This window comes from Periplaneta americana, chromosome 11 (genome assembly GCF_040183065.1).
Source record: "Periplaneta americana isolate PAMFEO1 chromosome 11, P.americana_PAMFEO1_priV1, whole genome shotgun sequence".
NCBI classification, from domain to species: domain Eukaryota; kingdom Metazoa; phylum Arthropoda; class Insecta; order Blattodea; family Blattidae; genus Periplaneta; species Periplaneta americana.
In genome coordinates this window covers 59484546-59501004 of record NC_091127.1, presented here as the reverse complement: position 1 = coordinate 59501004, position 16459 = coordinate 59484546, and the positions used below count along the sequence as shown (strand labels likewise).

At 36.5% G+C, this 16459-nt stretch overlaps 1 protein-coding gene across 9 annotated transcripts in view; it reads left to right on the top strand.

The window, feature by feature from the left end:
* The window catches only part of LOC138709044 (RING finger protein 145-like), a 71827-nt gene that overhangs the window by 29344 nt on the left and 26024 nt on the right, over positions 1–16459 (top strand). For 2 of the 9 annotated variants that reach the window (XM_069839530.1, XM_069839528.1), the window contains exon 1: positions 13107–13545. The exons of 4 other annotated variants lie outside the window; for them this stretch is intronic. The gene's annotated coding sequence lies outside the window, so the exon portion shown is untranslated. Of the gene's footprint in view, positions 1–13100; positions 13546–16459 lie in introns of those variants that run through there. 3 more of the 9 variants (XM_069839536.1, XM_069839532.1, XM_069839533.1) reach the window with 3 other exon arrangements.

The window sequence follows — 16459 nt, the reverse complement described above, 5'->3', positions numbered from 1 at the left end:
GCTAAGACACTTAACATAACAGGAAAATTCATGGAAAGAATCAAATGTAATGAAATATATGTAATTTTATTTTAAAGTTCAAGGGGGGAGTGTTAAAACCCGGTAAACCCCCCCCCCCCTTGCGTACGCCTCTGTAACAGACCTATTGCTCTTTTACTTAGAAGACTTTATGTATCGCGTACCATCAGTAGTTCACGGTCAGATACGAATTGTAATAATTGGAGTTGTGATTATAGCCTACTGTATTGTACACAGACGAAAAAGAATGTAATTTATATTTGTTATTTTGTGAATCCATACATTTTCATGTACCATATCCAAAGGAATGCACTGAAAATGAATACCGAATTATGTTTTTGTAACTGTACGTACAACTGCTGCAGCGATGGTCAGATTGCTAGCAGACAGCTATGGGGCAATGAGAGAGCACTAGGGAAATAAGTTGCGCGGACAGTAATAGTAGTGTATAACAGCGGTCGTGATAATGATAGGCCTAATGGTAGTAATAGCAGTAGGAGTAGTACCGGTAGTAAATATATCTGAAATCTATTTCACAAAAATATTGAATGATACATTGCAAATGTCCGTGATTTTATTTTATTTTATTTGGTTATTTTACGACTCTGTATCAACATCTCGGTTATTTAGCGTCTGAATGAAATGAAGGTGATAATGCCGGTGAAATGAGTCCGGGGTCGAGCATCGAAAGTTACCCAGCATTTGCTCGTTAAATGTCCGTGATAAGTCAGCCTGATCCGTGATAAGTCGGCGTGGTCTGTGATAAGTCTGTCTAGTCCATGATGAGTCTATATGATCCGTTATAATTTTGCGTGGTCTGTTTTAAGTTTACTTGGTCAGTGAAAGGTCTGTTTGATCTGTGATAGGTCTACTGCTCCGTGATTAATCTGTCTGGTACGTTATAAATCTGCGTGATCTGTTTTAAATTTGTCTGGTCAGTGATAGCACAGTCTAGTATATACCTAGAGTTTATGAGGGTACTAGGAACAATAGACTGTGCAAATATTATTTCGCATTGTCTGTAATGAGGCGATAGTAGTGATCCTAGTGGTTAGCAACTATCTATGCATATTTACTACGTATTGAGCTTCGTGACTGTACAGTATTATACTAGACCGTGGTGATAGGTCTGCCTGCTCCGTGATAATTGTGTGTGGTTTGTGACTGTGTTTGATTTTCTCTCCTGCCTGTCTCTTTCATTTGCCCTCTCTTGTTGGCAGTTGTTGGTCTGTTCTACTTTTCGGTCTGTTTGGTGTGATCGAGTTTTATTTATTTACTTATTTATTTATTTAGTTATTTATTTATTTAGTCATAGTCATTTTATTCCACCTAGTATGTCTCTATGTCTTTCGTTTATCTTCCCTCTCTGCTCATAATTTTTTCTTGCTTCATTCTATTACCTATTTCTTTTCGTCCTTTTTTCATTTTTCCTGTATATCTTTAGGCCTTCTCCTTATTAATTTGAAATATAAGTTTGAATTGAGAACTGTTCATACGTTTTAGAAAGGTCTTAATTCAGTTACGGTGAATATTGAGTTCTTTTCAGCAGCTAAAAATAAACGTGTGCATAACGAATTTCTCTACTAGTGTACTTTTTCTTCCTTCTATACTCCGTTTCTTAATCGCTTCTTTTCATTTTTTATTTTTTTACGAAATATTTCTAAATGATGTATCAGTTTTGAGAGTTGTCTGAAATGGGCTTTTTTTCTTTTAATTTCCTCCAAACACAATGTGATTTTACCATAGTCTAGTAGCCTACGTACAGTCACGAAGGTTGAGTTTATGAGGGTACTAGGAACAATAAACTGTGCAGATACTATTTCGCATTGTCTGTAATGAGGCGATAGTAGCGATCCTAGTGGTTAGCATCTACCTTTGGATGCATATTTACTACGTATTGAGCTTCGTGATTGTATATACTAGACTGTGATTTTACTATTTCATTAGTAACATAGTTGAGAGCATATATACATCTGTAGAATTCTTGAATAAAATACATTAACTTTTGATTATTCTTAGTGACTTGCATTGTAGTTTGAAATATTTTCTTTTATTTTTCAACTTATTTTCCATGCTCATGTTTCGTCTCAAATTAAGATTATTTTAAACTTTTGCTGTCCTGATTGGATTAGTTTATTCCAGAATGTGAGAATGGTTTTAATCTTTGTTCGTAATCACATCTTCATAAAGAACCAGTAGGTAGCAAAATGATCCTGTTGAATACATTGAAATGCTTTTTTTTATTAATGTTAACAGACGAATTTGCTTACAGCTTAAGATGCATATTATTCATAGAGCCGCAATGGTAGAATAGTGAGAAAATGTTATATCCTAAAATGAGAAAATTATTCAATAATAAATGTTCTGTTCGATATAAAATCAGAAATGAGATTCCCCGTTACATGAATTAAGTGCACAGATTTTCGTATTTTATTCTCGGAATTATGATATACGAATTTCAGTATTGTACCTGAGTGTTTTAATCTAGCTTGTATCATAATTATATACTTTTTTTTTTCGGGATTTACTTCCAAACCCTATCTCCTTACTTGCTTCAAGTAAAATTCCCGTGTTTTCTCTAATAGTTTGTGGATTTTCTCCTAACATATTCACGTCATCCGCATAAACAAGCAGCTTATGTAACCCGTTCAATTCTAAACCCTGTCTGTTATCCTGGACTTTCCTAATGGCATGTTCTAGAATCTAAAGTAAAGGTGATAGTTCATCTCCTTGCTTTAGCCCGCAGTGAATTGAAAAAACATCTGACAGAAACTGGCCTATGCGGACTCTGCTGTAAGTTTCACTGAGACACATTTTAATTAATCGAACTAGTTTCTTGGAAATAACAAATTCAATAAGAATATTATATAAAACTTCTCTCTTAACCGAGTCATATGCATTTTTTGAAATCTATGAATAACTTATGTACTGTACCCTTATACTCCCATTTTTCCTCCAATATCTGTCGAATAAAAAATTCTGATCAACAGTCGATCTATTACGCATAAAACCACACTGATGATCCCCAATAATTTCATCTACATATGGAGATAATCTCCTCGAAAGTTACTACAGTTAGTCTTGTCCCTCTTCTTAAAAATAAGTACAATTATGGACTCCTTTCATTGTTCTAGTACAATTTCCTTTTCCCAAATAACAAGTACAAGCTTATAAATTTCGCTAGATAATGCGCTTCCACCCTCCTGTATTAATTCTGCTGGAATTTGATTGAGACCTGGAGACTTGTACTTTTTTAGCTTTTCTATCGCAATTTCGACTTCAGAAAGTCTGGGTTCTCTGTTGATCTGTTCTAAGTAGATGAATATTGGCCACAGTCGTAAATCTCAAAACGAGATGCCATGTTTTAATACCGAATAAGGCCTACGGTGAACTACGGCGTGCAGATGGCATCATACTGAGGAGGTCGAAGTAAGCTTTCGGGGGAGGGGGGCGCTGCAGTAGGACTCCATTGAACCTTAAAGACGTACCTACAAGCTGAATCGACAGTTTGCACCACACAACTGAGTCACGATATCTGCGGGAGCATGACCGTTCGGACTTCAAACATCATTATCACGATAGGAGCAGTAAGACATTAGCCCGCTGGAGGCTGCAGTATAGTCTTTGAGTCCCTTCTCCGTAGAAAAAAAAAAAAACAAACAAACAACAACAGCAACAACAAGGAAGCAGTGAAAGTGGAACGGAACTCTGAAACCCTCCCCTATATCTTTTGAAAAGTGCTTTGGTAAAAAGGGACGAAAAAATCGAAGCCCTGGAAGCTAAAGTGGACGAACTAGAACAATATCAACGTAGGCAGTGTCTAAGGATCTTCGGGGTGGAAGAACAGGAGACAGAAGACACCGACAAGTTGGTTATGGAGGTAGGGAAACGGATCGGAGTAGATGTGAATGTGATGGATATTGATAGGAGCCATAGGATTGGCAGGCGCGACGTTGGCAATGATAGGCCTAGACCTATCATTGTCAAGTTCGTGAGTTATCGGAAGAGAAGTGAAGTATTCAAAAATAAGCGCCTACTTAAAAAAACTGGTGTAACGATTCGAGAAGACCTGACCAGAATCCGGCATAACATCCTGAAAGAAGCCATCAATAAGTTTGGAGTGAATAGTGTGTGGACTCAGGACGGTGTTATCATAGTGAACAAAGGTGACTCGAAGCGACGTGTGGCATGCTGGAGCGATCTTCGCAACATTTAGAAGTCGAGAGTTTTGTATCACGACACAAGGTTTAATTCTGTTAATTCTAGTTATAGTTACATAGTACTTAAGCCTATCTACTTTTTTTTTTTTTTTTTTTTTTTTGCTTTCTTATTTAATATTAACTTACTAGCTGTTAGTTTATATTGACAGGAAAAGTGTTGTGAAAGTAGTGATAGTCTTGATTGAAACTTTTAACAAAAAGGTAGAAGTAAAGTAGTTTAGAGTGTTTAGACTAGTAGTGTAATATTCTTAGAATTGGTAGAAGTGGACCCTAGTCAAACGGAAATTCTGACAGTCTCTGACAATGACACTGACCTTCATAATTCCCCTCCCCTTACCAGTAACAACCTGCCCCAGCAGACGGCAGATATCTTACAGGCCGCTTTCTTTTTCCACCCCAATGCCCTTCGAGTCGCACATATAAACGCTCAAAATATTTTAGCACACATTGACGACTTTTACGCTATATTTTCCCCACTAAACTTGCACGCCATCTTAATTTCTGAGACCTGGCTTCAACCATTTTCATCCTCTTCCCTAATTCACCTCGACGGATACAATCTACTTCGCAACGATCGGTTAAATAAGAGGGGAGGTGGTGTTGCAGCCTTCATTAGATCGGATCTCGAGCCCAAAGTTATTCACCAATCCCCCGGCGAATATTCCTCTCGCCCTGAATTTCTCTTCGAAGAAATACGAGTTAGTTTTCAGAAATGTTTGCTGTGTATTGTTTATAAGCCTCCGAAAGTTAATTTTTTAGCTGACCTGGAGACATCCCTACAGAACCTATTGCCATATTATGAACACGTAATTGTTATGGGTGACTTTAATACAAATCTACTTGCCGCTGCCTCAATACAGACGACACAACTAAAGACAATGTTCCATGCTTGTGATATGACTATCCTTCCACTTGAACCCACTCATCATACCACCTACTCAGAAACGCTCCTTGACTTAATCATCACCAATAATCCTGCCAAAGTTCTCTCACATGGACAGCTACCTGCGTCTGGAATATCTTCCCACGATATAATATATGTAATATACGCATTGCAGTGTCCCAAATTGACAATCAAACTTATAGAGACCTAAAACGTATTGACAATTCTGCTTTAATAGAAGACTCATTACGTATACCCTGAGACGCAATATGGAAGTTACGAACTGTGGACAAGAAGATAGAACAGCTAAATAACTTTATTATAGACTTGTATGACCGACATGCTCCTCTAAAAACTAGACGTGTGAGAAGACTGCCTGCGCCGTGGATGACTGCTGACATACGTAACATGATGGCTGAACGATATTCGGCATATCGAAAATATAGACGAGACAAAAACGAAACTAATTTTAACAGGTACAAGCAACTGAGAAACAGAACCAGCCAGACTGTTAGGATGCTAAAATCCGACATGCATACAGCCTTATTGAACCAGGAACTAGCCCCTCCACGCTTTGGAGACATGTGCAGACAGTGGGATTAAGACAGACAAAGACCCAGGTAGACGGCAACTCAATCTCACTGGAACGGCTCAATGACCACTTTACGAAAACTCACACTACAACCCTTAGCCCCATTGACAAACAACAGACAATCGATGAACTCTTAAACCTACGGACCAACCCCTCAAGGGAAAAATTTCACTTTTGGTATATTACGCAATCTGACGTAAAGAAAGCCCTGAAACGAATCACAACTAAAACAGAAGGACCAGACCACGTCAATATTTCGTTATTAAACAAAATCATAGACGTAATACTACCGACTGTGACCCACATTTTCAATGCCTCAATTATGACTTCGACTTACCCACAGCAATGGAAACTCGCTTTTGTCCACCCAATTCCCAAGACCAAAACACCGACATCTTATAACGACTACAGACCTATCAGCATCCTACCTGCCCTATCCAAAGCATTGGAACGCATTGTACACAAGCAACTGACAGAATACTTAAACAAATACAAACTTCTCGACTCTTATCAATCAGGTTTCAGGGCCGGACATAACACAAGTACAGCATTACTTAAAATCACGGAAGACCTACGCGAGGCCCGGGACGAACGTAAATTGACAATAATGACTTTACTTGACTTCAGCAAAGCCTTCGATTCTGTAGACATTGACTTGTTAATATGTAAACTCAGAAGACTACACCTAGAAGAGCATGTTGTCCTGTGGTTTGACTCTTACCTTAATGGCCGCCAACAAAGTGTGATAGCTGGAAATCGTTCTTCCCCTTGGCAGGCCGTGAGGTCAGGGATCCCTCAGGGATCAGTTCTTGGCCCTTTACTATTTACAATTTATATCAACGACATATCCGAATCTCTAAAGTACTGCCGACACCATCTCTATGCAGACGACCTTCAAATATACATAAAATTCCACACTGACGAAATAAATGATGCAATAACTAAAATTAATGACGATCTGGACTCAATCTGGACATGGACACGGAAATTCCGACTTAAACTAAATCCAGAAAAATCACAGTCAATCATTGTGGGCCATTCACGTTTGTTAAGCACTATTACCATACCAAATTTGTCCCCGATTAAAATACACGGCACCGAAATTCCGTTCAGTGAATCAGTAAAGAATCTAGGTATTTATATGGATAAAAGTTTAAATTGGAACATTCAAGTTGCAGAAACCTGCAAAAAGGTATTCTCATTAATCCACTCGTTTAGACGATTGAAGAATTTTCTACCCTTTTCCATGAAAAAAATGCTAGTGCAAACACTCGTGATGCCCCACTTCGATTACTGTGATATTCTGCTTACTGACCTAAGCGTTACTTCGGCGCAGAGACTACAACGTGTTCATAATATGTGCGTCCGTTTCGTCTGCAATATTCGCCGGACTGATCATGTAACACCATCCCTCGAAATGTTATCTTGGCTCCGTCTAGAAGATCGTAGGAAAATCCACTGTCTTTCCCTTCTCTTTCACATATTGCATTTCTCCACTCCTGTCTATCTTGCGTCTCGTTTTCAAAATTTATCCACCCATCATAACCTAGACACACGATCACAACACTCCTCAATATTATTCATTCCCTCCCACCGAACATCCTCATATTCATCTTCTTTCACTGTGGCTGTTCCTCGACTTTGGAATTCCCTACCGAGTAATGTCAGGGACTGTCAGACATCAAATCAATTTAAGAATAGGCTAACGAGATATTTTTCTAACAATTATTGTCAACAATAATAGCTGTTTCAGGTTTCTCAATGTTTAATGGTTATATATATCACAGATAAATATCTAAATTATCTCATTATTATAACCAGGGAAAGGATTTATATGTAAATACATATTTACTTATAAAGCTAATATAATTTATATTTTGCATTATCTTTATGTTTCACAATGTGTAGGGTTGAAAAATCCTACTTTTATTTTCCATATTTTTCCATATTTTAGAGTTTAGTACATATTTTCGTTAATTTCCATATATTTTCCATATTTCATATAAAACAGTCCATATTATATTAGGTTTAACAATAAAACAAAACAAAATTCCATTAACTTTTAAAAATACATTTCAACAATAGAGATTTAAACACATGTTCAGTAATCCCTTTAACATCAGAGTTATTTGAAAATTAGCAGTCCTATCAACAATGGGAAAGTAAGTTACAAAACTGTATTAATTTAATTTAAAATTTTTAACAGACTTCAGTTGTGCAGCTCAACAGTTAAATGCCAGTCAGAGTACACATAGGTTCAGTTTTGTAAATCATACTATAAAGACGGTAAATATGCCAAAAGTACGTCATTCAGTCAATTTAAAATCAAAACTAACAAGTTACATTTCAGAATTTAAAGAAGATGGTTTATCAACTGACAATAAAATATTATTTTGTAATTTGTGTCAGTGTGCAGTATCATCTACACAAAAGTTCCTGGTGCAACAACACATTACAACTAGTAAACATCAGGCCAACAAACAACTAAATTCCAAGCAGAGACAATTGTTTTTAACACAACCAACAACATCGAATGTAAGATCTGAGTTTAACATCGACCTGTGCCGTTCTCTCATCTCTGCTGATATTCCTCTCTACAAACTAAAGAATAAGGTCTTCAGGGAATTCCTTGAAAAATATACTCAACATACAATCCCGGATGAGTCAACACTTAGGAAGACGTATGCTCCATCCATCTACGATGAGACAATACAGAAGATAAGAGATGAAATTAAAGATAGTTCAATTTGGGTTTCCATTGATGAGACTCCCGACAAAGAAGGTAGACTTGTTGGTAATGTAGTTATCGGTTTGTTAAGTGAACAATATTCTGAACGAATTCTTTTACATTGTGATGTTCTAGAAAAGTGCAATAACAAAACTATAGTTAAACTGTTCAACGAAGCTATGGGTATCCTGTGGCCAAAGGGTATTATGTACGATAATGTGTTATTCTTTATTAGCGATGCTGCCCCTTATATGGTCAAAGCTGGACAAGCATTATCTGTTGTATATCCTAAATTGACTCATTTTACTTGTGTGGCGCATGCATTTCATCGTGTGGCAGAAGTGGTCAGAGACAATTTCCCTAAAGTAGATTTGTTGATTTCATCAGTGAAAAAAGTATTTCTCAAAGCTCCCAGTAGAGTTAACGTGTTGAAAGAAATGTACCCTGAAATTCCATTGCCACCAAAGCCAATTTTAACTAGATGGGGTACATGGCTAGAAGCAGTTGAATATTATGCCGAACATATAGACTCTATTAACAATGTTCTCCTTGCATTGGACTCTGAAGATGCAGTCTCAATTGATACTGCGAAAACAGTTACCTGTGACATAAGTGTGAAGAATGACTTAGCTCACATTCAGCATACATTTTCATGCATCATAAAAACGCTCAAAAGTCTCCAAAATAGGCACCTTTCACTATCTGAAAGTTTTGAAATTATAAATAGTACTGTGGAACAACTGAATCGTGGTAGAGGTAAAGTTGCAGATGCAGTAAGAGCTAAGGTGGACACTGTACTTTCAAAAAACCCTGGATATGAAGAACTAGAAAAGGTTGTTGCTGTGATGAGTGGTGAATCAACAGTGAAGATTAACTTGGACTTATCCCCAGCAGACATTGTGAAATTGAATTATGTACCAGTTACTTCTTGTGACGTCGAACGCTCTTTTAGTCAGTATAAATCTATCCTCAGAGACAATAGAAGAAGATTCACTTTTCAGCACTTGAAAGAAATGTTTGTAACCTATTGTTATGGTAACAGACAATAAAAATTGTGTTTTGTTGAAACTACATTGGAAGATAAGGTACGTCCATTATATTTTTTGTTTAGTTTGATTAAAATGTACCAATATTTAACGTACATAGTCATTTTTTTATAATTTTAAGTCCATATTTAATTCCATATTTTGGTAAAAATCCATATTTAATTCCATATTTTGGTAAAAATAACTACATATATATTTACATATTTCATATATTTTTAGTCCATATAAATCCGTTCCCTGATTATAACTCTTACCAGTGTTTATTATTGTCACACTAACATTAGTTATCCAATTTTCATTACTTACTTGCATGTTGTTTTATGATTTAGATATTAATGTAATAACTATGTAAGCAAATTTATTTAATTAGAATTAGAGTCTGGCTGGGCGGAAGAGAAGGCCTACTGGCCTTAGCTCTGCCAGATTAAATAAATAAATTATTATTATTACCTTACATACAGATGCAAAGTAGACCAGTGATGGATTTCAGGCGACTAGCGAGAGCCGAAAGTTCGTAAAAACTATGATGTCTACCTTATACAATCCGTCACTGAGCAATGCCTACCTTTCTGGCTACTCGTTTCAGCTGGGGAAGGTGGAATGGGAAGTTAAAGGGAAATTTGCAGTTACTCGATTAAATTATTAGTGCCCAAGCCTTATTTAATTAATGTACGCAACCCTCATTACAGATTTAAGTCTCACAGGGTAGTGGGAGGTTAAAGCTCCCACCTATACAGACAATCGGCATTCATGTCAATAGGGATATCAGTCCTAAGTGCCCTCACCCTTACCTCCGAAGAAATACCTCTGGTGGTACTCATTTCTATTAAGGTGCGTACACACTTAGCGAACGAACGACAAACGAATGCATTCGCTGATTGAAATCGGTACGTGTGTATGTCGCAGCAAAGGCAAACCGATCGTTTGGTTTGCCTTCGAAAGTGATCTGTCGCTTGTCGGTACATCAAAGGAAGTTGGTATTCGTTGTGGACGGTATTTGCCACTAGTTTGTAGTTCGTAGCAGAACGCAGCGCTTAGTTCAATTTCACCAATAGGATGTCGAAACTGGAGTGGACGGAAGACGCTGTTATAAATCTTATTAATGCATATAGGGAGCAGGAAACTTTATGGAATCCCAAGCATCCTACTTACCACAATAAAGTAAGAAAACATGATGTTTGGGAAGCTATTGGAAAGATGTTCAGCTGCAAGATAGGCGAGTCAAACACGTGCAAAATTTGAAAATTATCTTTGTTTATTTATTTTCATTGGATACATGTTTGTTGTTTATTGTAGGGAGCAGAATTCAAAAAGAAAATTGAGTCCCTACTGACATCATTCCGGACGGAAAGACAGAAGTCCACAAAAAGATCTGGAATGGGGAGTGATGAAGTGTACGAGTCAACTTGGTTCGCGTATAAACATATGTTGTTCCTTTTAGACAAATTTACGCCCAGAAAAAACAAAGTTCCAACCTTGTGCACACAAAATAAATTATCGGCACTGAACAGTGCCTTTTCGTAAGCATGATGCGCATTCGACAAACACAGACAAATCTCTCTTTTTAGTATTTTATGATAGTTATTGTCAGTGAGGTATCCGTGTACTGAAACTTTCCCGTCTTGCAGTCGTACCTTAATAAAATCTTCCAGTTCCTCAATTATGTATAGCTGTACATACTTCTGGAACAGTCCTGGTACTCAGCTGTTTCGACACTTTGAATAGATACATTAAACTTGTATACGAATTTCCTGTAGCGAGATATCGAAGTGTTAATGCTAGTCTTTCCTGAATAGGTATTGCTTCTCGCCAGCCTGTGTCTTTCTTGGAAATTTTTGGCCCTATTTTGCACAGTAATATTTCGACGTCTGTTTCTGAAATGTGACAGAAGTTGTGAAACTGTCCCGATTCCATTCAAAATAAATCATGAAGCAAGTCAATGCCGCTATATTGATTACGACTTTCGTAGAGTGGCGTCTGCCACCATCGCCTTTTGGTTTTTAACTTTCTTTTTGTTAAACTGCCTATAATAACAACGGCTGCGCTTGCTATGATTATATTTTCGTCTGCCTTTATTGCGGATAATCAGCGAACGTGAATGTTTTCTGACAATTTGCTGATGATTTGTACGTTGCTCCAAATAGCGAACGAACAACGAAGTTTTGCTTCATCATTCGTTCGTTGTTCGTTCGCTAAGTGTGTACGTACCTTAGAGGTTGAGTAAACTATCGGAAATCGAACTCGCGAGCTCTCGGCTTGCTGCTTTACGCCTTAACCGCAAGGTTACCGCGCTCCCCAGTTGTTAAACACCGGTACAGATTATTAATTTTCCATTTGCACATCATCTAGATATGAAATAAAAATAAACGAGATGAAACAACAATTTGAGACTATGTTTAACATATTAAATGGGCATTGTATGTTTGTATACAGCGTTAAGAGAAGCTTGGAATTAATTGATAAGGAAAAACGAGCTACATATAGAGGGTCCTAAAAATAAGCGACATAACTTCGGGAATGTAGGCTATTCCTCATATTATGTAAACAATTAAAATAGTTTGTATGTACAAAGATCCGGAAATGCTTGGTTTCCGAGTTATAATAATAATAATAATAATAATAATAATAATAATAATAATAATAATAAATCATTCGCTATAATTATTAGTTAATTTCCATATAAAGCTTTAATTTGTTCTTATCTCAATATACGAGGTTGCTTTTATGCATGAAAATGTCGAAATTGCTGCTGTAATCATGAAAAAGGACCGAGAAGCTTTACTAAAATTATTGTAGTTCTGAAAATATTGTTAGGAACCACCCACACACATAAAAAACATATTAGTGATCAATGGCTTTATGAACGATAACATTCGCTTGCCTATATATGAAGAGAATTGTGAAAGAAGGTGCTGGTGATGAGTTTTTTTCCAAGGTGATAGCTGCACAGTTTGACCTCTCAGCAAGCAGCAATTCTATGTTTTTTTTTCTATTCTAAAAACAGAAACTCTTTCTTGGAAGGTATTTCAGTCGTCAAACATTGTAATTACAACAGACATTCTGAAGAACCTTTTTAAAAATTACTTCCATTACTTATTGGAAATGAAAGAAGAGTGCGTGACAACGAATTGGGATTATATAAGTTTAGAACAATCATCAAAATCATTAGCATGAATTAAAATAGGCCTATAAAGTAATAAAATTATCATCGGTGTTTATTGAACAGGCTCATACATACATACATACATTTTTATTTAGCCTATAAGTTAATCCAACTGAAGCTACTACACGTGATTTGTTTCATTACAATGTTAATGTATTACGATGAAAGTCAAACGTGATAGGTATTTTTAAGAATGCAAAATATAAACATATTTTAGTAAACGAAAAATATTTTATCCACTAATGAAATACATCGTTTAATTTCAAACCTATACAGAATAGGCCCTGTGCCAAATGACCTAGGATTAACCACGAACCTAGCGCAACGCATGTGCAATTGAAATTTTTCTTCGTTTAGAAGGAAGGTAGCCAAGAATCTCACGTCGGAAGCCAATCGTGCGCTTAGCGCTTCACCTAAATATGTTCTTGGCTTCTTTCGTTCCATTATCGAGCGAGGGTCGCTCATAGATATTTTCGCACGAACTGGCACACAGCGGTAGAGAGGGGGGTGACGGAACGTCTGGAGTTGCTTGTGCTGTTTGTAAACGACGCGTATTTGCATGATTTGTGCAGTGATGGACTTGAGAAAGATGTGAAGTGATGCACTTTTTGTATAAGAAATAAAACATTTTGTAATAATCAGTACGTACTCGTAAAACGAGCATAAATTATGAAAGCTTTGTCAAAAAAATTTAAACGACCGACAGTTAATATCATCATAAAAGTGTTTTAAAATATACGTTACGAAACACAATAAACTTTCCGACTTTTTGTTGTAACTTAAGTAATGTATGATTTTGTAAGAATTGAGAATGCTCTAAAGTTCTACACATTAGAAGTGAATATGAAAGCCATTAGATAGCAAGATAACTGCAGAGGAAAGACGCTCAGCAAATGTAAGTGCTGCTTGCATTACTTATGTATTTATTTTTAAATACTGAAATAATGTTAAAGTTTTGATCGAAAACTTATAATTCATGGGTTGTGAATGGGAACATACAGTATTTGGGAGCATTTAAAATGCAGGGAACAATTTATCAACGCTTAAATTTACATGTACGTATGTATGTCAGTTGAATCTATCACAATTCGAACTTCACTGTCCTTACTGTAAATGAATTACGTCAATTTAACATCTAAAAAAGAAATATAATAGGTAAGAACTGACGAGAAATGTTATCTACTTAAAATAAGTCACTAACAAAATAAAAAGATACAACAGTAACTTGTCCACCGCTGTGGAGTAACGATTAGCCTGCCTGACCGAGAAACGAGCAGGTCCGGGTTCAAATCCTGGTTGGAACAAGTTACCTGGTTGAGATTTTTTCCGGGGTTTCCCCTCAACCCATCAAGAACAAATGCTGGGTAGCTTTCGACGCTGGTCCCTGGACTCACTTCGCCGGCATTATCATCTTATTCAGACACTAGATAACCACAGCAATTGATAAAACGTCGTAAAATAACCCATTAAAAACAGTAACTTGCTGGTAGCTTGTAATATTATGTTTGAGAATAAACAAAGATAAGTTAGATATGCCTATAATAATAATAATAATAATAATAATAATAATAATAATAATAATTTATTTTAGTTGGTTATTTAACGACGCTGTATCAACTACTAGGTTATTTAGCGTCGATGAGATTGGTGATAGCGAGATGATAGTTGGCGAAATGAGGCCGAGGATTCGCCATAGATTACCTTGCATTCACATTACGGTTGGGGAAAACCTCGGAAAAAGCCCAACCAGGTAATCAGCCCAAGCGGGGATCGAACCCGCGCCCGAACACAATTTCAGACCAGCAGACAAGCGCCTTAACCGACTGAGCCACGCCGGTGACTAATATAATAATAATAATAATAATAATAATAATAAATTACATTGTGAATGAAAACATTTCATCATCATCATCATCATCGCCTTATACTGTATTATTTATAAATCTGTTTGCTTAAGGACACTTCTTATGATTACGCGGCATCCTTCCGAACATTGGCGATCATAATTGTCTGTACATATGTTGAAGTACAAGCCGAAGATTTCTATTATTTCTATGGATGACTTGCCAAACAATTCACGCAAATTACACAACCAGGATGTAGTCAGTAGTGCATATATCAGTGCTGCGTTTACCCATAATCTTACTTTATGGAATTAATTAAACAGTTACATTTCCTGTTACGTTTAAGATGGCCCATAATATTGAAGTTTTCGTCTCTTAAATGTAAATCTAACTTCACGAGATATTTCCATTTTGTGCAACATCTCGGTCCGTCCAAGATATAATATGCAACATACATAGTATAACTTTGTACTACCTAATCTCGATGAAGTGATATACTTGTAATGGTCGGAAACTATGAAAATATTTTGTAGGAAAGGTCGTGACGTATTCCAAATTATAATGGAATGAGGAAAATCAGGCTTCGAGAATCAAAACGTGATCTTCCGACGTCCATGTGTAAAAATCAGAAATAAACGTAATACCTCTGTAGAGTCATGTAAAAGCACATAAGAAATAGTGTAGTATCGTTTTAAAATAATTCTGAAATAGCGGGAATGAAAGTTAATGAAATTTGATTGTAGATTTATATTTGAATTAGAGAAGAGTGTAGTTTTTTCATAACGGTTATTTAAGTATTGTTTGTTGTTCAGTCAACTGTCCGAAGACAGGTGTGAACTTCGTGATACCAATAAGGCATCACTCGTGAGGCAACTAAGCCATGAGTTAATGGGTTGGGTAGCCAGTTTCTTTCACCCTCCATTGCAGACATCACTGACTAGTAACATATTACACTAATCAGACTTCCAGATGTATAGCAACAAACAGTAGGCTATATAGTTCTTCCTCTGACACATAGGCATCATCAAGAGAGATGTACTGCCTGATATAATAGATAATATAGGCCATAATAATATCAGCCAGAACCTCAAAGTTAGGCCTAATTTAAGTATTCTTGGAAGAAATTGCATTTCAAATTAACTGTTTATTACAGCTAGGTATTTTAGTTTTTTAAATTGTACAAATACATAGACCTATTTAAGTTTTAAGAACAATCCCAGATCATTCCCTTGTTTCGAACTAGAACACACGTAATTTGTTGTTTGTTGTTGTTTAGTCAACTGTCCGAAGACAGGTATGAACCTCACAAGTGACACCAACAAGACACCACTCATGAGGCAACTAGGCCAGGAGATAATGGGGTAGGATGGCCAGTTCCTTTCCCCCTTCATTGTATACATCGCCGATTAGCTACATGTTACACTAGTCAGACTTCAGATGCATACAAACAATTGTTTTTCCTCTGACACATATTGTCAAGTGAGATGTACTGCCTGATAATATCAGATGTACATATCAGTTATTGTCACAAAATAGAACTTGTTTGGACAGCATTAGTAGTCGGTTATACATTGTCGCCTTATGAATCAGTGCAAACATGTACGGATATCAGTTTTCTTCGATTAGGTTTTGTCACTTTATGTTAATTAGAGCAGTAGTTCACCAGACGCTGACGAAGACACACAAACTAGTGTCAAAGCAGTACTATCCATTGTATAAGGTATTTACCCTTTTTAACAATTTTAAAGTTTTATAGCTTATCTTAATAACAAGTGTTAAAGTGAATGTCAAGAGAAATTAATTTACTTAGGCCTATGAACAAACACATTCTCTCTACTTGTGCTTCAGCGGCCAGTGTCACTCAATTTGCTCATCACAAGTTCTGTGCACGATTGACCACTGACGTGAAACAGTCTATAAAAAAAAGTGAGGGTCACGTAAGAACAGTTTTTAAACAGCAAATAT